The sequence below is a fragment of the Crocodylus siamensis genome, chromosome 4 (assembly GCF_052110815.1).
Source record: "Crocodylus siamensis isolate JL-2025a chromosome 4, ASM5211081v1, whole genome shotgun sequence".
NCBI classification, from domain to species: domain Eukaryota; kingdom Metazoa; phylum Chordata; order Crocodylia; family Crocodylidae; genus Crocodylus; species Crocodylus siamensis.
Genome location: NC_143398.1, coordinates 71,662,804 through 71,686,763, shown reverse-complemented (window position 1 = coordinate 71,686,763; position 23,960 = coordinate 71,662,804). Strand labels below are relative to the sequence as shown.

Sequence of the window (23,960 nt, the reverse complement as noted above, 5' to 3'; positions counted from 1 at the left end):
GGGCTTTCCCTCTTGCTTGCTCCTTGGCTAGGGCAAGCGAGGCTAGAGGGCATCTGAACTCTAAGGCCTCTGGGCTTGGGGTTTGTACATAGGTTGCTTGCCATGGATTTGGGAGCATCTGAAACCCCAGGCTGAAGAGTGGTAGCACCACATAGATTTGAATGATTGAGCTCTGCTCAGTAGATAGAATTAGGAACTGATTTGGCTGATTTGGCCCCAGTACAGTTTGTACGGTATATAAGTAGGTTAAAAAAGTGCTGTTTAAAAGTAAAACAAGCTGATGATTATTTAATGCAGACTGATTGAATGATTAATATAGGTGTGTGTTGCAGATATACAGTGAGCATACAACAAATGTCATATTAGGCTATATCCAGTTTGGTCACATGGACAATTATACCAAAATGTAGTAGGGGTGTCAAACTCATCTGGACCCCCACCCCTGCTGTGCAGTGCCTGCATACATGCAACATGCCTCAGAGCTTGCTGTGCATGTGGCATACAGGGCTGGCATTTGGTGCATGCTTCCCATGGCATGAGGGCTGAACTTGGTGCTTCAGGCAACACAGAGTTGGTTTGGGGCACTTGCTTTTCCAGTATGTTCTGCGACTCAGGAGTTCTACCTCTTGGAGCTATGTTGTGAAAGCTGCTCCTCATTTCCGTGGGGATTTTGGCTCCCTATCTTCTAGCATACACTTAAAGCTGGTCAAACAATTCAAGGGAGCTCTTGGTTACGTATGGCCTAGCAGCTGGTCAAACCTTGCTATGCAGCCCATTAATGCCTTGGACATTAGCGTCTCATATTTCCAACTATCTCACTTCATAAAGCAGCTTTGTTTCTTCCATTTAACCTGAAGGAGTGATGTTTTGCAAAATCATTGGTCTTAATGGCTAAGGACAAAAATTGCACATAAATCAGTATAAATGATCACTCAGAAACTGCTTCAGCTTTGTAACAACAGAAGTTCAGTTCATGTAAACTGCTTTCAAAATGGCTGAAACTGGTTTAAGATAAACCTGGATGGATGTAGTCTCAGAATTAACTGATTTAGGTTAAATTGTTTTATTGAACTTCTGTCCCAGATCCCCTCCAGATTCATGTTAACTCACAGTCCCTCAGCATCCTAGGATGCTTTGCACCACCCACACAAACCTTCCCTCACAGGGTAGCTTTAGTTCAAGCTGTCTGCTCTACTGAGTGGGGAGGTGTGCTTTAGTGACCCCAGTCTTCTGGCCTGCGTCACTGCAGGCATGTGGCTGCATTTCCAGAATTAAAAGTGAATGTCTGTTCACTTGTGTATCAATTCAATCTACATAGCTTTGACTAACCTGTGAAGACTGAACTGATTCATCCTTAGGCTTTTTGACTGTCTGTACTTAGCCAATGAGACTGGTGACTATCAGTCGTTCAAAGATCCATTTGCTGGAAGTCAGTAATATCATCTGATGCAGCTCAACAATAATATTGAATTGTTGGTGTTTCTCTAAGGTGATCATTTCAACTGCAGGAGAGTAATCCTGTTTCTAATTGCCTAATTGTATAAAGGTATGGTTCTCTACTGGTGAAAGATCATTAATATGAAACAAGGATCTTTCGTACAGATACAAATGAATTCCTTTATCCTACTGTGGTATATCTCCTGTTTTTGAGACCCTGCTAGCTTCTCAAGCTCTTGTTATGTACCTTTTTCTTGGTAGTAAGGGAAACCAGGAACAGTAAATCATTTCCTCTTTGATATTTGTTGCCTCTGCTGTTCTCTGATTGACTTCTGATAGATATGTTTTGAACATTGCCAGCTTAACTGAGCATTTTAAGGCCTGCTTCATTTTGTCACAGACTTCTCTGAAGGCATCTGGTTGTAGCAGTAGCTTGTCTTTTTTCATTGCACCATGCTTACAGTAAAGCTAGAAATGGGTAAGTTTCAAAAGATTAGGCTATCCTGTTAAGATTTTCTAAAGTTGTGCAAGTCTTGGCTGAAGTGCTTTGGTCTATAAAAGTTCTTTTAAAACCTCTTGAATTCTGTGTTGCTTCAGTTTCCCAGTCAGCCTGGAAATCTCATTAAAATGATACTTCTGGTTTTTAATGTTTCTGGTCCCGGCTGTAACCAGAAGTACAGAGAAAAGACAATTTTCTGTTGCCAAAAGATTTGCTGGGAGGGGCTGGGTGGGAAAATTCTCATGGAGGTAAAGGTGGGGACAAGACTACTTTTTAAATCTCTAGGACTTTTTAAATCCTAGAGGCAATAAGCAGAGGATTAAAGTCACTGAAAAGTAGCTCCAATGTAGTTTGACTTCAGTTTTAAAAAATACCTTATATTCAGCTAGCAGATGTGGGCCCAGTCCCTAAGCCATGTTCACTTTAAAATGTTGGGATTCATTGTTATAGTGCCTTATAGAAAAGTGTGTAGAAGTATATAGAACACAACAGAATTTAAAAATTATATGAGCTAAAGTTTTTAAGTGTGTAGGATTCATAGTTTCATAGTAGCTGGGGTCAGGAGGGACCCCAGACAGGTGATCATCCAACCTCCTCTTGAATTTGCCCAAGGTAGGGGTGAGGACCACTTCTCTAGGAAGTTGGTTCCATATTCTGGCCACCCTAACTGTAATATATTGCCTCCTGATCTCTAACCTAAACCTATTCTCCATCAGCTTATTACCATTGTTCCTTGTCACCCCAGGTGGTGCTGGGGAGAATAGGGCTCTTCCTATTCCTATCTCCCCTGATGAGTTTGTAGGCAGCCACCAGGTCCCCCCTCAGCCTCCTCTTGCTGAGGCTGAATAAGTTCAGGTCCCTCAGTCGCTCCTCATGGGGCCTTTCCTGCTGCCTTCTCACCAAATGGGAGGTTCTCCTCTGAACTCTCTCCAGGCTGGCCACATCCTTTTTAAAGTATGGTCCCCAGTACTGGATGTAGTACTCCAATTGTAGCTGGACCAATGTCGCATAGAGGGGTAGATGAGTCTTTGGATGCATGACAAGGTATGGCTGGCCTTGCTGGCTGTGGTCTGGCATTGGCGGCTCATGTTCATCTTGGAGTCAATAATGACTGCAAGATCCCTTTCTGCCTCTCTGCTTTCAAGAGGGGAACTCCCCAGCCTGTATGTATGCTGTGGATTCCTTTTCCCAAGGTGCAGCACCCTGCATTTGTCTACGTTGAACCCCATCCTATTCTCATTTGTCCACTTTTGTAGTCTGTCTAAATCTAGTTGCAGCCTCTCTCTCTTCAAGTGTGTCCACTTTGCCCCACATCTTAGTGTCATCAGCGAACTTGGAGAATGTGCTTTCAACCCCCTCATCCAAGTCGCTGATGAAGATGTTAAACAGTGTGGGCGTGAGGACTGAGCCCTGGGAGACCCCACTGCTCACACCTTGCCAGGTTGAGTACGACCTGTCCACCACTACTCTCTGGGTGCACCCCATCAGCCAATTTTTACCCGTCCAACTGTGTAGGCATTAATGCCACAGTTGCCTAATTTATTGATGAGAATAAGGTGAGAGACAGAGTCAAAGGCCGCCTTAAGTCTAGAAAGACCACATCCATAGCAACACCATCATCCAAGGATTTAGTTACTTGGTCATAAAAGGCAATCAGGTTGGTCAGGCAGGACCTGCCTTTGATGAACCCATGCTGATTGCCCCTGAGCATGATCTCCCCTGCTGGCCCCCCACAGATGTGCTCCTTGATGATTCTCTCCAAGATCTTCCTGAGCACCGAGGTGAGGCTTACTAGTCTGTAGTTACATGGCCTGTAGTCCTCCTTCTTCCCTTTCTTAAAAATTGGGACCACATTAGCTAGTTTCCAATCTTTCGGCACCTGGCCAGATGACCATGAATGCTCATACAGCCAGGCCAAGGGCTCTGTGATGACCTCTGCCAGCTCCCTCAAAACCCTTAGGTGGAGGGCATCTGGACCTGCAGATTTAAAAATGTCCAGCCCTTCCAGGAGATCCCTAATTACATCTGTGCTGACCGAAGTCCTGACAGAGCTATCCCTGAGATTGTCCCTAGCTCTGGTAGGAGGGATGTCCTGGTCCTTGTTCAAGAAAACAGAGGCAAAGAAACTGTTAAAAATACCAGCTTTCTCATCTGGTGTAGCCACAAGATTACCATTTGAGTCTTGCAGGGACTCTACATTGTCTGGTGCCCTCTTCTTGCTCCTAATGTACTTGAAAAAGGACTTTTTGTTGTCCTTAATCCTGGATGCTATCCTGAGTTCCATCTCTGCCTTGGCCTTCCTATAGTCCTTCTACACTCCTGGGCAGAGGAGGAGTTCTCCTCCTTGGTGATAGCTCCTCCCTTCCACTGGTTGTACACCCCCCTTTTAGCAAGGGCATTCAGCAATGCCTGAGGACTGAGCCAAGGGGGTTTCTGAGCACTCTTGCCCCCCTTGTTTCTCTCAGGGACTGTTACCTTTTGGGCCTTGAGGATTGTCCCCTTAAGGTACGATCATCTCCTCTACCTTCTGGGCCCACAGTGCCTCCCCCACTAATCTCCTAAGGTCATTGAAGTTGGCCCTTCTGAAGTCAAGGGCTTTAGTCTTGCTGTAAGCCCTTGACACCCTGAGCTGGATAGTGAATTCCAGTAGGGTAACAATGAGTGTTTAATTAGTTACTTCTAGTGTAAAGGTAAACTTCATCAAGAAGTGAGAAATAATGGATTGGTAGTCCATTGTTGTGTAAAAACTAGAGAAACCAGTACCTTCCTGTCACCTGACCCCAATTTGAGCACTTGCTGGCTTATTTCATGTGATCTGTCCTTCAGGAATTTTACTTTTAACAAAAAAAAATTTAGTGTGCCAAAAGCATTCACAAATTGACTTCTGGAATGTATTCCTAGCTCAAAATACCTCAGTTTTGCCAGGTTCTTTGAAATTTGCACGGAAGTACTGGTAGAGTAATGAACATCTCTTACAACTTTTGGCTCGTGGAAGATGATCTCATGGGTTTCTTCACAGAAAGAAGAATTTAAAGTGTTGCCTTTCTCTAAAATGCTTGGGTTTCACAAATGATTTACATACTCACAGACAAGCCTACCTTGACAGATATGTTATCAAGATTTGTCTTTTGCAGCTGTACCATGTTTAAAATATACTCCACACCAGAATGAACTCCCACAAAAAAATAAAGGACAGACACACACGTCAGTAGTTGCACATTTTGCATAGAACAGCCAATCCCTTTCTGATCTCACTATCCTAATGCTCCAGGGAAAACTGCCAAAAAGCTTCTAAAAGGGGGGTTCAGGAACAAAACATCATAAGCTGGCTGGATACTAAGAACCAAGGACTGAATGGTGCTATTGACTTTATGGCCCATGCTATAACCTACCTGATTCCTGAATCTCTTCCTGCATCCAACAGGTATTAATGGCCTCCCTCCTTTTTGTTAGGTCTTGATTGCCCACTAATAAGTTTCTTTTTTGCTAATTGTTTGTCTGTTACCACCAGGAACTTTCCTTCCTTCACCAGCGTTACACGTGTCTTTCGGCTCTTAATATTCACTGTACTTGCTTTGCTCCTCAGAACTGATAAAGAACGTCTTGGATTTGAAGGCTTGTCTAACTATTCCAACCATATAGTTGGTGCAGTAAAAGTTATCACTCCCCAAAAATCCTTGCTTCTCTTTATTATATTATTTTATAATAAGCCTATAAGACTATATAGTAATTTGAGATACTATCTTTGCAAGTTGTTTTAATCCCTCAGTTGGAGGAGTATGATTTCAGATGAAGTCTTTCTTTTGAAACACTTTCTCACATCACTAAGGGGGTATGGGAGGAAATGTCAGTATGACGGATAAACAGAAACAATTTTGGTGCAACCCTCACTTTAGGTTCAGTAGCTTTTTCTCTGAATGTCTTTAACTGCAGATATAAAGGAAATAGCAAAGGTTTATAAATATCCTACCAGAGAATTAAATAACCAAAGAGAACCCAGAGGGTTAAATGCACAAAATATACTAAAGTAAAAAGTACACTGATAAAACTGCAGCAGCCCTTGGTATTTTATTGTATGCACAAAAATACTTAAAGTACCAAAATCAGGACCCGCTTATAAGTTGACCCCAGTGTATAAGTCGAGTGCAATTTTAATGGTTCTTTTGGAGAAAAAAAGATAACTATTATCAGAACAATATAGTAATTCAGAAGATCAGGGAACATCTTTAAGTTTAATTAAACAAGGAGGTCAATTATATAGCAATTCATTTAAAAACAATTATTCTGAAACATAAACAGGAATCAGTGAATTACACAGCAATAAAAATTGGGCAGAACTGAATCAGTAAATTATGTATTTGAACCTCCCTGCTTTTGAACTTTTAATATCTACACATCTGGACATTTTCATAGTGATTTATAATTTCGTAAATGCATGTAAAAGAGAAAGAGGCATGCAATTGTACTGATCCAGAAAATAGCAAGAGAGTTTGCGAGTCTTTGACTCAGCAATGCATGTTTTAGATAAATTTTCTTAGCATAATTTCAGGATACTGTGCTAACCTAAACTTTTCCCCCCATTAACTGTGAGTGTTAATTTAAGTTGGGTGCTGGATACTTTTATTTTTTATTTATTTATTTATTTTTAAGGATTTTGTCCCCATAATTGTCATAAATATCACTCTTAAGAAGAGAGTTCCTACTTCTTTCAAAAAAGGCAGACTGCTTAATTCACTTGCAGATGCCAAGGGAAAAGGTATTTCCATCAGAGGTTGTAGTGATTCCCATTGATGAAATCGGGCAGTGACGCACAGAAAGCGAGTACTGTATACAAATAAATCATTCTTGACATATCCCTCAGGCAGTTGGCTTTCTCATGCTCTGCAGTGGATCGGGATGTCCTATTATTATTTCCCATGTGATTATATGTGTGCATATGCTGTCATTTTCTATTGTTGGAATAAGCAGCTTGGGCTGGATTGTTTTTGTGTTTTTAATATTCCCTTTTTTCTTCCTAAATTAAAAGATGTTCTGGTGCAATTTCCGGGCTTACTGAATTTGGTTAGCAAATAAAAACAACACATTCCTTTCTTCTTTTTCCTCATCTTTAACTTGAAAAAAGCAATTTTAAAAAAACCTCATTGTGAATTCTTTGTAATGTGCATCACTTTTTGGTAGTGAAGTATGAGCTAAAGTGAATAAGATGTAGCTTCAACTTTAACAGACCTGTTAAAGCCCAAACTTAGGGACTGCTCCTGGACAGGCTGACTGCTGGCAGCTACCACTGAAGGCCTGTGCAGCTGTGTGCATACTCATCTCTCCAGTTCAGACCTAAGGAAAGATATATTGCATGAAGCAGCGATAGAGAGACCACATTTTTTTTTTAACTAATCGGGTGGCACATTCTTTGTTTTATTTTCAAGGGTATTCTGTTTGTAGTGTGTACATTTCCTTTACCTGCTCATGACTGTAGTGACACAACACTGTTTTTCGCCATATTAAAGTGGGACTAAAATCCCAGTGACTCCTGAGTATAATGATCTATTTGATAGTTTTGAAATAAAGAAGGCTTCTGTTATGGCCACCTACTCCTATACATTCTTTTTTGACATGACACTGTCATTCTGCACAGGTTGGAACTTTTCAAAGGGGGAAAGCATAGTGCTTAGCATCCCTATCCAGAGAAATCATGTAATCACGTGCCAAACTGATGGGCTAAGTATGGACTGTCAAAAAGCCCAAAGATGAAATGTTTCGATCTTTGCAGGTTTATCTAGGCTGCGTAGGTTGAACCAATAAGCAAATGAACAGATGTTCACCTTTGATTCTGGAAATGCAGCCTTATGCCTGAAGCTAGGGATCATTAGAGCACACCTCCCTGCCCGCTGGAGCAGGCAGCTTGGGCCAAGGCTAGCCTGCCTCCTCCCCTTCCTCCCTCCCCCACTCTGCAAGAAGGAGTTTGCAGGGGAGGTGCAAAACATACTGTGATGCTGGGGGACAGTGAGTTGACTTGAATCTGGAAGGGATATGGGACACAAGTTCAATAAACTGATTTAACCTAAATTGATTAAGTCTGATACTACATCCATCCAGGTTTCTCTTAAACCAATTTTGGCCATTTTGACATAGGCTGTGGAACAGGGTGGGCCAACCAACTTTTGGGTCATGGCCCAACCAACTTTTAGTATGTTAATTTAGCCAGTTATGTAGTTAAAAAAAAAAAAAAATAGCTATACAGTTTTAACCAGAATGACAATTGCAGATTTGTGGGTTATATAAATTAACGTGCTAAAAGTTGGTTGGGCCATGGCCTGGGTGGCTCACCCCATTTTGAAAGCAGTTTGTGTGCTGAACTTCTGTTGTGTTACATTTTTTAACTGGTTTCCAAAGACTTATACTGGTTTATGTGTAACTTCTGTCCCTAGCTTTTAACACAAATAACAGACATTGTAATAAGTCTGCTGTAGGATTGTCATTCCAATAAAATGTTTCTAAATATGATGATTCAGTATTTTTCTCTGAGAGGTATTTTAATAGCTATAGAGTGTTGCTGTTGTAGGGAAGGCAACGGAGATTGTGTAGTTGATATCAGTGGGAGTGGGGCAGACTCACAGTATGCAAGTTCCCAGATGTCCTTAGCTTACCATGTTATTTGCTATCCTGAGTCATTATAGGATGAAAGAGAGAGGAGGAGCTCCAAGTATGAATTGTCTTTGTGGACTTAAATCAGAACACATTTTTAGCAAGCTTCTCTGCTCCCAACGTGCTGGGCCATTCCTGTGTGCAAAACATGTAACGGCTGACTTATTGTGCACAAGCTGGCATTATCATATGCAGTTATTTAGTTTGTGTGGTTCAGTGTGAATTAAGTACCTGCCAATTTTTTGATGCATTATATTGAAAGCTTGGACCTTGTTTTTTGTTCCTGTCCCCCAGACCTCAAATACATTTTTCCTTGCCCCTGTCTTTTGATTTATTACATTCCCAGTCATGAGTCATTGTCTTCTGACTGGGAAGAGTTAGAGCTCCTGTTAAAGCCCACTAATAGTTTGGTTGATTTTTTTGTCAGAAAGGTTGTACAGACCAAAAGCCTGAGAATTCTTCCTTTAGTATATGTTTATTGCACTCAGGCTGAATTTTAGATCATTACTGCTTTGTAATGGGAAATTAAATGTTATCAGAAAGCCCTATGCATGCATTGGATAATAAGTCTCATATAGATGTGAGAAATTAATTACATTATTTTACCATGTTTTAAGTATGGCTTTGAGCTTCTGTCCCAGGTTGGTGGATTGTAAATAAAGTATGGATCTCCCCTGTAGTGCACAATAGTACAATTCCTGTAACAGCCAGGATGTGCAGCTCCCTTGGCAGCCCTTAAAAGGTTGTGGAACTGCACTTTTTTTCTTGAGTATCACCTTTCTGTTCTATAACAGATGATGTCACTGGTTTTGTTTATATCTTAACCTACCTGGAAGCAAGAAAAGTATGGGTTGTATGAATTCCAGGTGTTGCAAAACATTTTCTTCAAATCAAAAGAATCTGAGTGAAAATCCCTGTTCCATTCAAGGCAGTGCGTAAGACTTTAAATGGCTCCAGTGGGCCAGCATTACCCACTTTTCTTAGTGAGTCTTACAGGGAAGACGGTGGCTAAAAGCACAGACAGGAGGTGGTTCTAAGTTCAGGGATGTCACCATGTTAGTACTGCCTTGAATTCAGGGTGTGAGTGTGAAATATAGTAATATGATACTCATTTAAATTTCAAATAAAATCAAATTAATCAGACTTTAAAACATAAAGGTTTCTCATGGAAAGATTTATGTGAAGAAAGGTACTTCAATTTTTTAGTTCAAAAGTGTACAATGAGCAGGGTTTTGGGTTTTCTGTTTGCCATGGAAAAATGAAGATTTTTTCCTTTGAAGGGGAAAAACATGGGAAATGTGGGAATGCTGGCAGAATTCTAGCCTACAACAGGCTGCTTGGGGCTGGGGGCAATGGGAGTAAAGGGAGCCAGAGGAGGTTGATTAGGCAAAGGGCACTACATGCATTTGCATGTACACACATGCACATGGGAGCCAGGCAGCATGGTGGAGATCAGCTCTTGGAGCTGCCTCCAGGTAAGTCTATGGATGGTGAGGGGAAGAAGGAGGGTAAATTGAGGCCCCAGCAGTGATGGAGGGGCAGGACTAGGGCTGGGATACTGCCCAGCCAGTGCCGTGTGTGGGGCCTGGGTTGGGGTGGAAGTGTGCAGCTGTAGGGCTTATCTGGGGAGTGGGACAGAGCCACTGGTGGCTTATCCAGGGGTGGTGGTGAGGGTGGGGTAGGGGGAAGGGTTCTCCCTGCTGCTGGACTGGCTCTGTGCTGCTGCACCCATTCCTGGGAAAGAGGCCTGGGGTGGGGCATGTGCACCCCAGATTTGTGCATGGGGTGGGGGTGGATGTGGGTTGCCAGCAGTGGGCTTGGGGCTCCCTGCCCTGCTTCCCTCCCCCAGAGGCCTCCCAATGTGTGGCACCCCCTGCAGGAGGGCAGTTAGGGCTGGGGAAGGCTTAGTGTGGCCTCTGGGAGCCCCACACCAGCCACACCACCATGATGAGGCATCCTTGGTGCTGCTGGGCAGGCAGGGGTGCTTCACCATGGCAGCATGGCCTGTGTGGGGTTCCTTGCAGCAGCAATGAGCCTACTTGTCCTCCTGTGCTCGGTCTCACCTGCTGGGCTTTGGGGCCCCTGGGGTGAGGGCAGCAGGGCAAGGAGCCCTGAGCTGACAGTGGGCACCCAGCATCTGCCCCTGCCCATGCGCTGTGCTCTGGGTGTGCTGTCTATGTGGGGAGGGGAGGGTGTGGACACAGGTTCTGTGGTTTGCTCTGGCTTCAGCAGCAACTGCCTCCCATGGACAGCAGCTAGGGCCCAGATGCTGCTGGCAGGGGTGGTGGATAGGAGGCTGTGTAGGGCCAGGGCCTTGGTCCTTGTCCCTGGTCCTGTAGCTCTGGCAGCTGGGGGCCCCATTCAGCAGGGTGGGTGGAAGCACGGAGCTGCAGCTTGCAAGTGAGGGACACTAGCAGGGCTGCAGGGATGGAGAGCTGTGGGTTGGAAGCGAGGGACATTGGCAGGGCCCAGGGGACTGTGGGTCAGGATTGAGGGGCAGTGACGTGGGCAGGGGAAGGGCACCAGCGTATCAGGGCTGCTCAGTACCATAACACTGGGAGTGTGGGGGACAGCTGCAGCTGGACCCACGTCCTGGTGAACAAAGGGGGCAGTGGGGGCACTGATTTTTCTATGATAATAAAACAAAATCAAATGCCAAAATATATAGGTATTTAAAATGTAATTTTTATAGTGAAATAAAGTTCTTTGGGTGAATCTGATCTTTTATTAGACCAACTTAAACAGTTGAAAAAAAAATTTAAGCAAGCTTTTGGGTTTAAAAACCCTTTGTCAGGCTAAGGAAGTTTTAGCAGTTGGTGTGTGCTCTTCCTGAATGGAATGAAAAGAAACCAGAGGCTGGGCTGGTATGCATGCAAGATAGGGAGTCAATGAAGATGTAGATTGAGGAGTCAATGGGTGAGACAGGCTGGGTTGGGGTGAGAGAAGGGGGATAAATAGTGGAGAGGTACCTGGGGAGCCAGATGTCAGGCAGGTTATAATGTGTTATAAATTCAGTGTCTATATTTAGTCCATGACTTTTAGTATCCAGGAGGTCGATGAAGTGGAGTTCATAGACTCATCTTTGGGAAGTGTTTTGTAAGTTTCCCTTGAGGATCAGGACTGAGAGATTGGAGAGAGAGTGGTTTTCTTGTGAGAAATGCACCCCCACAGGAAATTGCGTATTCCTGTCTTTGATAGATTTCCGGTGTGCGTTCAGCCTGGTGTGCAGTTGTTGTTTGGTCTCTCCTACGTGTTTTCCATCAGGGCATTTGGTGCATTGAATGAGAGAGATTACATTTTTGAAGGTGCAGCTGTAAGATCCAGGAATGCTGATGGCTCTGTTGTGGGGTGTAGTAATTGTGGGGGTGGTGGAGGTGCGTTGGCAGGTTTTGGATTTTTTGGCATGGCACGGTCTGGATCCATTTGGTGTGTTCCGGGCCTGAGGATGTTGCTTCTGGTGGTGGTTAGCAAGGTTTAGTGCTTGCTTGAAGGATGGATGGCTCTGGAAAGATCTCTTTAAGAACAGGGTCTCTTTAGTATGGGTTGCCATTGTTTGAGGATTTTCTGTATGGGTTTGAGGGAGGGGTGATATGTCATAACCAGTGGTGTGCAATTTATGGGAGTTTTTCTTCTGTCTGCAGCAATTCTTCACGTGGTATCTGGGTAGCTCTTTCAAATGTGTGATCTGTCTCTCTGGAGGAGCGTCCTTGTTGAGTGAAAACCCTTTTAAGATTGGTGAGGTGGCAATCCCGGGTGTTCTCTGCAATGCAAATTCGGTGGTATCTGTGGGCTTGGCTGTATATCACAGCTGCTTTGGTGTGTTTAGGGTGATTGCTAGTTCTGTGCAGATACGTATGTTGGTCTGTGAGTTTCTTGTATAACGTAGTCTGTATTTTATCATTCTGGATACGGATCATTGTATCTAAAAAGGAGATGTTGGTGCTGAAGTATTCAAGAGATAGTCAGATGAAGGGGTGGTGATTAATCGAGTTCCATCCGAAATTCAACAGAGATTGCAGGTTTTCAGTTCAAATGATGAAGATATCATCAATATATCTTAAGTATAGCAAGGGTTTGGTGCAGTCTTTGGGGAAGTCTTTTTTTCAGGTGGTTCGTAAAAAGGTTGGCATACTGTGGGGCCATTTTTGTGCCCATAGCTCTTCCCACAGTCTGGAGGAAGTGTTAGTTATTAGAAGTGAAATTGTTGTGTGTGGGGATGAAGTGTACGAGGTCAGTAATATCTTTGGGTCTGTACTCCGAGTTGTAATCTTGCTCCTGTAGATATGTAAGGTAGGCTTGGATGCCATCCTGGTGTGGGATGTTGGTATATAGGCTGGTAACATCCATGGTGGCTGGGAGGGTGTTGCTGGGACAGCGCTGTATGTTTTTAAGTTTCCATAGAAAGTCTGTAGTGTCTTGAACAAAACTTGCTCTTTGGGTGACAAGTGGTTTTGGGATGGATTCAACAAAACCTGAAATTTCCTCAGTTAAGGTCCCATGGTTGGATATGACAGGTCTGCCAAGGTTCCCTTGTTTGTAGATTTTAGGAAGCATGTAAAAAGTCCCTCGGTTAGGTAGTAGGGAGGATCAAGGTTTGTAGTTTTTCTTGTAGTCCTGATAGAAATGATTTGAGTTTATTGAGTTTGGTTAATGGTTTGGTGTTATTGAGTTTCATGGTGAAAAGGGGAGTAGGATCTTCTTGTAGTTCTTTGTAGTAGGTGATGTCAGAGAGTTGTCTGTTGCCTTCCTTTATGTAGTCTTCATGGTTTAGGATGACTCTGGCTCCTCCTTTATTTGCTGGTGTTATTACTATTTGGTGGCTAGATCTTAGAGATTCTATGGCCTCTCTCTCTAATAGGGAGAGGTTGTTATGGTGGTGTGTGTTGTTGATTATTTCATTGTTCATTCTTTCCCTGAAGCAGTCAATATAGCGGTCAAGATTAGGGTTTCATCCACTGTGAGGTGTCCAATCTGATGGTTTTTTTGGAGTTGATCTTTTTTCCTCAATGTTGTCAGAGGATAAGTTGTTGTTGGAAGTGGATTGATTTTGGTTGTGGAAATATTCCTTGAGGCAGAGGCATTTGAAGAATTCTTCTAGTTCTCCACACTGAAGTATTTTATTAGGCCTTTAGAAAGAACAGGTTTTTCAGTTTTGGTAACTTTAATTCAGTATATATTATAGTGATTGAGGGAGTGGTTGGCTTCCAAATTGCTTTAAAATTGTAAATATATCAATAAAACATTGTGTTCAACTCATACCTATATATATTTTAGTTGCAGAAAAAATGCAGATTTGGGGGTTTTCATACAGAGTATTTGGGATTTCTCCCTTTAAATGAGAGAATTCATGATTTTTAAACAGAGAAAACCAGTATCCCTGGCAATGAGTGATTGTAAATAGCTATATGTGGTTTATCTAATTTGTTTTATAATGAGACCGTAGAAGAGGTGTCATGAAAGATGACAATTTCAATACCAAGCACAAAATATATGGTCAATGTGTGCATCTAAGCTTTCTACCTTCATTCTGTTGTTATCTTGAATAGAGCAGTAGATAAATGATAAATGACAATAAGAGAGTCGAGCAGGACTGAAACAGTGTAAACACCATCTGTTTTCATCAGATGCTATCTCTATATCAGTGGTTCTCAACCTTTTCAGTCAGCGTGGCCCTCCATATCTTTTCTGAATGTGGCAGGACCTCCCCAGTTGAGAACCACTGTGCTCAGTTTACCTTGGTGCTGTCACCTCAAATGGGTGCTACTGCCTCCAGGTTAAACTGTCCTGTGTGCTGACTGCATAGCTGTATTAAGTGCCCTCTGGAGGCCCCTTCCAGTTCTAGTCTTCCATGTGGTTCTCAACTGGGTCTCCTGCCACATTCAGAAAAGGAGCTGCCCTGATATACCAGTGTCCTGCACATGCCATCATCCCTCACTCCTGACCTGCAGGAGGAGTGCATGTGCCACAGCCCCTTGCACGTGACAGTTTTACCTGCCTGCTGCTGTGGCAACAGCACCTATGTTGTGGCACTCTTGAGGGTGTCTTGTGGCACTCCAGTTGAGAACTCTTGCTCTCAGTGACCTCTTGCATGTAACCCTAACAGTCAGTGTTGGAAACATTTCAGCATTGCCTTCTGAAGCCAAAAAACAGGGAAACTTGTCCTCGGCCTGCTGTAAGATAACTGGCCATCTCAAAGGCCTGTCAATAAAACTGTCTTCTAGAATGATTTATATAAAGGCCTAAGATGGATAGCACCATAATAGAAAATATCCAGCAAGTGCACAACACTAAACATGCATATAATGGTTCATTTCAACCCTTGAGTGTTAGTGATTTTTTTTTTCCATTTCATGTCATCATTTTAGTAGGTGAAATAAAAATTAAATGCCAGCATAGCTAATTAAAAATAAATTACATGAATACAGTTAAACTTAAGAAAAAGCCACAAATGAGCAGGCAATTGTTTCTGTCCATTATAAAGTTTCTTTAATCGACTAGTGGTTTTTTTTTCCAGTTTCAAGCCAGTACCTAGTTGTATAATTAGAGAAATGTAATTGTACTCAGTACATATGCTTTCCAACCCAACATGGTCCTTCTTGCATTTCACAATTCTTCCAGTTTAGGTTGATATTTTGCCTTGAAACAATGTTTAATGGTTCCAGAGAGTAACCATGGTCTTAGAACAGTGTTATCTGGTTTCTGAGTAGCCAGGGGGCATGTTGTGCTGTGCAAGCGCCTTGCCATGCTATAGGCACTCCCTGCACCCTCTCCCCCATTGTACCACACTTCATCATGCTGTGCAGACCCCTGGGGCACACCCTGAGCTGTGGGTTCCTTCATGCTGCCCCCAGTGGTGGCAGCAGGAAGAGGAGGAAGAGCCTGAAGACCCCAGCAACAGCCAAAGTGTCAAGGAAAGTGGTGCCCAGGTGGGAGCCTTTGGGCCGCTATTTAACCCCTTGTGGACCCCAGCCCATGGGCTGTGAGTTGGATGGTCCTGATGTAGAAGACTGTATCTGAAGAGTTTGAAATACAACTCCCTACAGAAATCAAATTGAATCAACAAGTTATGTCATGTGAAAAATATGATTTGCAGTCGGTACTCAGTAGTACATTGTGCCATAGGAGTTTTGGTCTCATAAGTACACCAGAAACTAAGTTGATGTAACATAAATGAAATGGAGAAATACATCTCAAGTCTGCCTCTGCCTTCACCATGCTTGTCAGTCACAACCTATTTCCAGCCCCTTTATAACAGCCTTACCTTCCTTCCAGAGGATGATCCAGAATATAAGGGCTGAGCAGGAAGGTGCCTAACAGGAAAGATTTAGGTATGTAGGTTGTACCCAAAGCTTAGGCATCTGACTTCTTGCAAAACACCATGTGACTTCAATCAGGGTGAAGTGTACCCAGAAAGGAAGTAGCAAATTGACCAGTGGCATGGTGATGCCACCACCAAACTTTTGCAGAACAGCAAAGTGGTTAGAACACTTGTCTAGTAAATATAAGTAATAGAGTTTAGACTCTTCTGAGTTTGAAGGGCTTTAGCCCACATTACTCACCTCTCAGGAATGTGCCTGAATCACCAGGCTATGGCTATAAACAGATGTCACCAAATGAAGTGTGTCAGCTGTACCAGGATGAATGGGAGCACAGTTGATCTGCTTCACTGGAGGAAACAGATGTCACCTGTTGTATCACGTTTGGGGCTCTACCACTCTCAAGGCTTTAGGGTATCCAGTCTTGTGAGATGACACTCAGGGTGTACCTCTGCAAATAGGGCAGGCCCCAGGTTTCCCTACTTGTAGAGACATGCCCAGAGATTCCAACTTGGGATTCGCCTCTACAAATGGGGAAACCTGGGCAGGTACCCTGTAATAGCAGCACAAATTTGGGCATCTGTGGCATGACAAAGGGCTTGGATGTCTATTTATTTCACTTTCTGTTGCCATACAAATTCTTAGTGGCACAGAGTGTCATCAGTTTGTGGCCTCAATGACAGACTGGGTGTGGACACTCTAAGCTCAGTCATTGGGCAGCCAGGAATGCAAAATAAAGATGTCCAGAAGGAGAATGAACAAGAGGGAGCGTGACTTTGTGGCCCAGGAATGCTCCTTTGGGAGGAAGAAAAAACCTTGACCCTAGTCCTATTTCCCAGGACTTTTCTCAGGGTTTTTAAATTTACTTTGCATTGGACAGTCATTGGTTAGAAAAAAATCCCAGAAAAAAAATCCTGGCATCAGGGTGTGATCTAACTTGTTTGTCATGTAGGTGCCTAAATTATGCCAGTCTCGTTCAAGTGCCTAGTTGACCTATTGGAATCTGGCCCTTAATCCTTAGCAAGTAGGTATTAAATACTCTTAGGTAGGTAGGGTCTGTTTATAATGTAAAAAACTTTCCTATAGGCAGAATATAAGTTCACAAAAGTTAAATGGAAAAATCAGGAATTTCTGGTTTATTTCTGCAAGTTACTGAAGTTGAAAGCCACTTAAAAAAAGATTCCTCTATGTGAAAACAAACCCCACATTTATTTTAGTATTAAAAACAAACTTTTAAGAGTTTGTAGCAGAAATTTTTTCAAGTGAAGGAAAAGGCACTGAACCATTATTAATGTTGTTGTGTTCTTCCAAACCTTTCAATTATTGTTCCTAAACCCAGCTCATCACAATGAGAGACATGGGCAATTAATCCCCATTAGCCATGAGAAATCTGAGGAATGAAAGCCCTTTTGATCTCTCAAAATGTCTCTTTGAGTGACTCCTCATAAAAACCTGCCTGTCAAGACACTTGGGCTGTTTTCTAACCTTATTAAATAGACCTTAGAGATGAAGGGCAAGGAAAAAAAGTAAATATTATAAGAATCCTCAAAATTCCTCAGGCAGTACTTCATAAATCGGACATCATGTCCTTTTAGAATCTTACCAACTGAAAACAAAGCATAGTCTTCAATGGAGTACTTTTACTTTTGAAGTAAAAGCAGGTCCTCAGGTAATGAATTACTTTGGTTTTGTTTTGTCAAATCAAGTGAGGGTTTTTTATTTCTTTTCTTTTTTTTGCTCTTGATTTTTTAAGGGAACAGTACAATTTGTGTGTGTGTGCATGTGCGCGCAAAATTTAAATTAAAAGGAAAAGCAGTTTAGACCTTTTTGCAACTACATTTGGAGTTCTTTATTTCAAAAATACTCTAAGCAGGAAGTTGTATATTGTTTTTAGAGACTTGGCTAAAATGTATGCTAGTAAAAGCATTTCATTGGTTATATGGTGCTATAGTGAGCTGTAATTATTTAGGATACTGGGTTTTGAAGATGTAAAATGACATTAGAGTGAAGTGTTTTCTTTCAGCCTTTTTTTTTCTTTGTGTTTTTGTTCTTTTTGGCCAACCAAGCAGGAACATTGGTGTTTCAAATAGTAAAGGATTCAAATAAAAAGCAGGAAGTATCCCATGGTGAATCTCTTATAGTTATAAATAAAAATTCATAATTAGGAATGCTAAAGTTCATCTTAGTGTATCCGTGTGCCTGTCATCAGTCTAACAACCATGAGGGGAACTCCATTATTGGCATGTCACAACACCTTCATGAAGACTCCACATTGTAGCATATAACTTTTTGCCATTTCCTACACTGAAAGAGTTTTTCGTTTAGCACAGTGATCAACCATCTGTTCAGCAGGCATTGCATACATTGTTCTTTTCCATGTATTTAATTATTTTTCCATCTTTTTTTTATATTGTTAGGGCAATTACAAAGGCCCACTGAAGTAATAAAGGCAAAGTTTGACAGTTTGCAGAGCCAAAGATAGATAATTGAGGAAAAAATGTCAGTGGTAGCACATCTATTTATTTTAATATGTATAACTAAAATATTAAGTTTATGTATAACTAAATTATTAAGAGAAATGTAGATGTTCTTCGCTAGTGTGCTTATATCCTCATGCCCCAGTTCAGTAAAATACTGGACAATCATCAAGCCAAAAGCACACTGAATATCAGAACAGGCAACCACATGCTTCCTCATGAGCATACCACAACATACCTGGGAGTTGTATTAAAACAGTAGTTTTCAGCCCCTGGTGTGTCAGCCCTTGGGGGTCTGCAGACTGTCTAAGAGTTCTACAAAAGATGACTATGATCAGCCAAAAGTATGTGAATATCCATACTTATAATTGAGAGGGGTCTGCACCTCTGTTTAAAATCTGCCAAGCTGTCTGAACATCCATTTCAAATTTTTAGGTGGTCTGGAAAGATTGAAAATCACTGCATTAGACTATTTCCAAACCTATAAACACCACATTCAGAAGGTCTGCAGTAGTCTCTGCAGAGGGAGCTGCCTTAAGATGTTTAGCTAGCATGACATGGGGTGCCAACTTCAAAGTGCTCAGAACTACTGAACTCGCAATGGTATATGGCCCAGCTGAATATTGTGCTCCTGTATGATCTAGAAGTTGCCACGCTAAAAACCATGACACTGTATTTAACAATGTGCTAAGACTCATAACTGGCTGTGCAACTTATCCACACATGGATGTACTTCCTGTACTCATGGGCATTAGCCCAAGTGACCATAACAAGACAGACCCTAACATCATTACTGGAGGCAAGAGATGACAAAAATAACCTGTTCCATCAACTGCTAACTGAAGACCCAAACGGATGGAGGCTTAAGAGACTTAAGTCATAAATCATTTGTACATGAAGCTCTCAAACTCCTGGAAGAGATTTGGGATGCTGAACCAAATCTACGGGCAGCCATGGAGTGGGCCAACTGTTGAGAGGTCAGAACTATTCCTACAGTGTTTTATACCGACACCAAATGAGTTATGCATTGGTCACAACCTTGATGAAGAAGTGTGGGTAAAGTTGAACAGACTGAGATCTGAATATGGATGCTCCAAAACAACACTTCACAAGATGAACATCGTGGTCAGCCTGTGAATGGGGAGTCCAACAAACAGCACAGCATTTAATTAAAAGTTGTAATCTCTGCAAATGCCCAGATGCAGTAGATGAAATCTACACATCAAGTGATAATACCAGACAGTGGCTCATAGATTTGGAAGTTGCTATCTGATGCCATACAAAAAAAGTCAAACACTTAATTCTAAACATTTAACAGTGCCTATACATGTACATTGAGGCTGCCGACATGCTGTAATTACAATGCGTCAGAACAGACCTGATTAATTGAGTCTGCTGGAGCGTGGTAATTACCATACTCCAGCAGATTCCAGTGTCGCATGTGTCTGCATCTGCACACTGAAAAATGGTGGTGGAGACTTTAGTTAAAGTGTCTGAATGATCTTTAGTTAAAGTGTCCCCCACTGCCCTTTTTCAGCACAGGGATGCTAATGCATGTGATGCTCTGGGTGCTTTAATTAGAGTGGCTTTCAGTCACTCTAATTAAAGCCCCCCTCCCCACCTCCCATAGCCTGTGTATTCATGTCCTAAGTTCTGTTGAAAACACTTTCAAATTCAGCACTTTAGTGGGGCTTATGCTTAACTTCAAACACATTCTTGTGCATTAGTGTGTTGCTGAATTGGGTCTTCTATAAACATTAGTCCTGATAGCCTAATGCTAGACATAATACTTAACACCGATGTAGCTCTTCATATTCCTCATAAATAATAGAGGAAATGCAAATAACTTAATTTAAAAGGAAAGTACTCTTTGCCTGTGTTTCTCTTCAGGTGCAATGCTGTTTGCATTTATTTCTGGATATGGTGGCATTTTACCTGGTGCACGTTGCAGGGTTAGACCTTATTAGCAGTTCAGCCTCAACAGGCTGAATGTAGCTGAATTGAATTTAGGCAAGCAAGAAAGTGTGGTAAGACAGCTAGACTCTTGGTGGAGTCCCTATGAAAAATAAAATAAATGACAAGCTAAGTTACTAGCACTGACTACACAGCCATGAAAAGGAAATGCACAAAACTGGTTTTTCCTGGAAACACCATCATTTAACTCCATTGGCTAGGAATAGACATTACACATTAAACCAGTTTAAGTGATCAGAAACTGGTATAAACCTGTAACAAAACAGATGTTCAGTGCACATAAACCAGTTTGACAACGGTTGAAACCAGTTTGAGATGAACCTGGTTGGATGTAGTATCAGACTTAACTGATTTGGGTCAAACTGGTTTATGCAATGGTTTGTCCCAGACCATTCACTGGTTTAAGCTAAACCAGACACCTCCAGCATCCCAGCATGCTCTCTGCACTGGGCAGGGCTATGTGCTCTACAGAAGAGCTGGCCCCTCCCCTCTGCTCCCTGTACAGAGCTCTGGCAGAGACTTGTGGGCACAGCAGGATCTGCTGGCTTCCCTGTGCCCCCCTCCCCTCCACCACTTGCTGCTTAAGCGGAGATCCTTTCCTTCTCTTTCCCACAGCACAGAGTATAGCCAGAATGTGGTCTGCTAGCTAATGATGTATAAGGCAGTTAGGACAGGGATCTGCTTAGGGAATTTTGGGAGGATTACAATCAGCAGATGGTAATGTCCCCAGATTCCTTCTTTGGAAAAAAGCTGTTTAAGAAAAGCTTGTAATGAGCTTTAAATGCAGATAACAGAGCTAATAAATGCTTTGTTACCAAGGGCAGGAGGAGACCTTGCTAATCACAGCACCCTGCTGGGGCCTGGCCATGCCCCCCTCACCTCATCTCTGGGGAAGGGAGGGCTCCTCTGGCACCCCCTGGCTTCTAGTCTGAGCCACTGCAGGCATGTGCCTGCATTTCTGGGATGTCTGCCTGGTTACAAAACTGATCTAGCCTAGCCAGGTTAGACTAGCCTAGCCAGGATAGACTAACCTGCAAAGATTGAATCAATTCAGGCTCAGGCTTTTTGAATGTCTGTCCCTAGTCATTATGTCTCAGCTTATTTATCTTTAAAACATGTATAGCAGTGAATATGTTTTGTGAGGATTCATTCATGTTTGCAGAGACAATGTGTAGGAGGGACACAGGGGATGGGGGAGCACATGCCCCCCCTGAGATTGGCCTTCACCAGCTGGGGAATGGGGATGCTGAGAGAAGCACCAGCTCATGCTGCCCCTGAGATTGGCACTGGCTGGGAAGTGGGAGTGCCAAGAGAAGTGTTGGTGGCACCTCTGCTTTTGCCACTGGCACTTCTGGGGTTGGTGATCAGCCCCTGGGTGCCCCCCCAGTCGGTGATTGGCTGCTGGTGCACCCGCAGACTTGGGAGGCACCAGTCAGGCATGAATGTTTGTAAAGTGCTTTGAGACCCTTGTAAAAAAAAGCTGCTATTTAAGAGCCTGATCCAAGTCCATTGAAGTTGGTGGAAGACTTTCCTGAACATTAGGTATTATTAGTTTTTATTTAAATTTAATGGCTTGACGTTTTTCATAGACTGAGACAAAAATCCTACATCTTCTTTCAGGTTTTATGGACTTACCCAGCAATCCTCAGTGCAAAACTGGATAGGTAGAGAACAGTTGCTTGGAAGAGTTTATTTAGTTTGCCTGTAAATTCTGTTGCCTTACCTCCCATTTGGGATCTAACAAGTGTAAACCATTTTTCAGAATAGCTCTGCCTGTCACACTATGTCTGTTGTACAGATTTGGCCTTATGCTCTTTGTCACAGGGCACTAAAGTGCCTTCTCCTTTTAAGAGCAGAAATTGCCTAGGGAGAGGGCTCTAGGAGCCAGGCAGATACCCTACAGGTGTAGGTTACTATGGCAGCAGGCTAACAAGGGAATTAGCCTGCACCTGCACCCAATCAGGAGACTGGATAAAGGCAGGACCCTGGGCACACACAAACCTCAGGGCTGAGGCCAGTATGGGTTAGTTCTCTGGCAGCAGCCATGGGAAGGAGCTTCCAGAGAAAAATTTCCCAAAGATGCTGTGGCAGCCTGATTATGCTGACCATAGGACTAATGGGGCTCCAGGAGCTCACCGGGTACCCTGGCCTACAAGGCACTTAAGGCTTGCGGGGGTGTGGAGGGGAGTTTGACTCATTTAAAGGGACACCAGAGGTGCCGCCGACACTTCTCTCAGCATCCCCACTCCCCAGCTGGTGAAGGCCAATCTCGGCTCCCCCATCCCCTGTGTCCCTTCTACACATTGTCTCTGCAAACATACTCTGAACTGGTTATATTATGTTATAACCCAGGGGCTCATATTTTGGTTGTTGTTTATAAACTGGTGGACCGGGATGAGGCTACTGGGGAGGAGGAGCCCTCATTAGGGAGACCCCAGCACCAGTGTGGGCACAGAGACAGGGCTGCGGCTAGCCCAGTGATGGAGATGCTGAGCTATATCAAGACCTCAGAGGGACTATGTTTACATACCATCTGAGAGGATTGGGGTGTGGTAAAGGGGTAGTTTTTGGAGCCACGCATCTAGCCCGTGAGGTTGAGGGTGTCCCATGAGGCATCCATTTTGAGCAAGACCCAAAAAGGGGTTCAAGAACCCACAGGGTACAGTGAGGGCCATCAGGACCATGCTCAAACAAACTCAAGGGCAACGTCCCTATTTATTATAATTAAGCAGCAATACATGGCAGGTGAAGAAAAGGGCACCTGTTGGGCAAGATTGGCATGGTCATAGAGCCCTAGGGGCGTTATGGCCATTCCTGAGGACCCCACACCATGACACTTCTGAAAAACCCATCATTAGGACTACATTTTCAACTATTACTTGTAGTTTTTAGAGCCTCAAGGTTTGGATGCTCAGCTTGGAAAACTTTTATAGTTCTAGAGGAAGGCTTTTAAGTATTTTCTGAAAATTAGTCCCCTTTAATGTCTCTCAATTAGAGCCTCTAAAATGGACACCCACTGTTCCACACATTCAGTTGGTCCAATACAAGGTATTACCCACAAAAATCCTTGCCTTTCACATATTTCCTGGACCATCATAGTTACAACATCACTCAAATGCTAGTTAGCGTTCAAAAAAATAATGCCTCAACTCTTCTAGTTTATCCACATTCTTTTGTAAATAGATCTGTTGAACAGTAGCAAGCAAATTAACTGGGCATTCTTTCAGTAAAAATGTTTTGGTGTAATGGGAAAGACTGTTTGTCCTTGGGGACATTTTAAATCAAATTTATAATGCTTGCCCCTGTATATTCATTCAATAAAACAGAATGTTTCATGTATAACATGAACAGTATGGATTGTTGGTTAATACAGTGTTTTAAATCAATTTTATAATATTGATGCTGCACTTGCAGGCATCTTGTATTGTTTATCTGGGTTTTTTTTCTCCTGCTGTAGGTTCTATTTTTGTGTGTTAGGGAGGAGTGAATGGCCAGCCATTCAACTAGATATAATGCATTTAAAAGCCAGATTATTACTACACGTTTATTTCATGGCCTAATAAAATTGCAGTGCTTTTCTTTTTATAAAGATTTCTTCTGATCTGATTTACAAAG

The 23,960-nt window shown here is 42.7% G+C and overlaps 1 protein-coding gene and 1 pseudogene across 1 annotated transcript in view; one reads left to right on the top strand and one right to left on the bottom strand.

The window, feature by feature from the left end:
* KCNC2 (potassium voltage-gated channel subfamily C member 2) overlaps positions 1 to 23,960 on the top strand; it is a 185,426-nt gene that overhangs the window by 107,538 nt on the left and 53,928 nt on the right. The gene's annotated exons all lie outside the window — the stretch shown is intronic.
* Positions 12,172 to 13,132, bottom strand: LOC149865853 (uncharacterized; annotated as a pseudogene).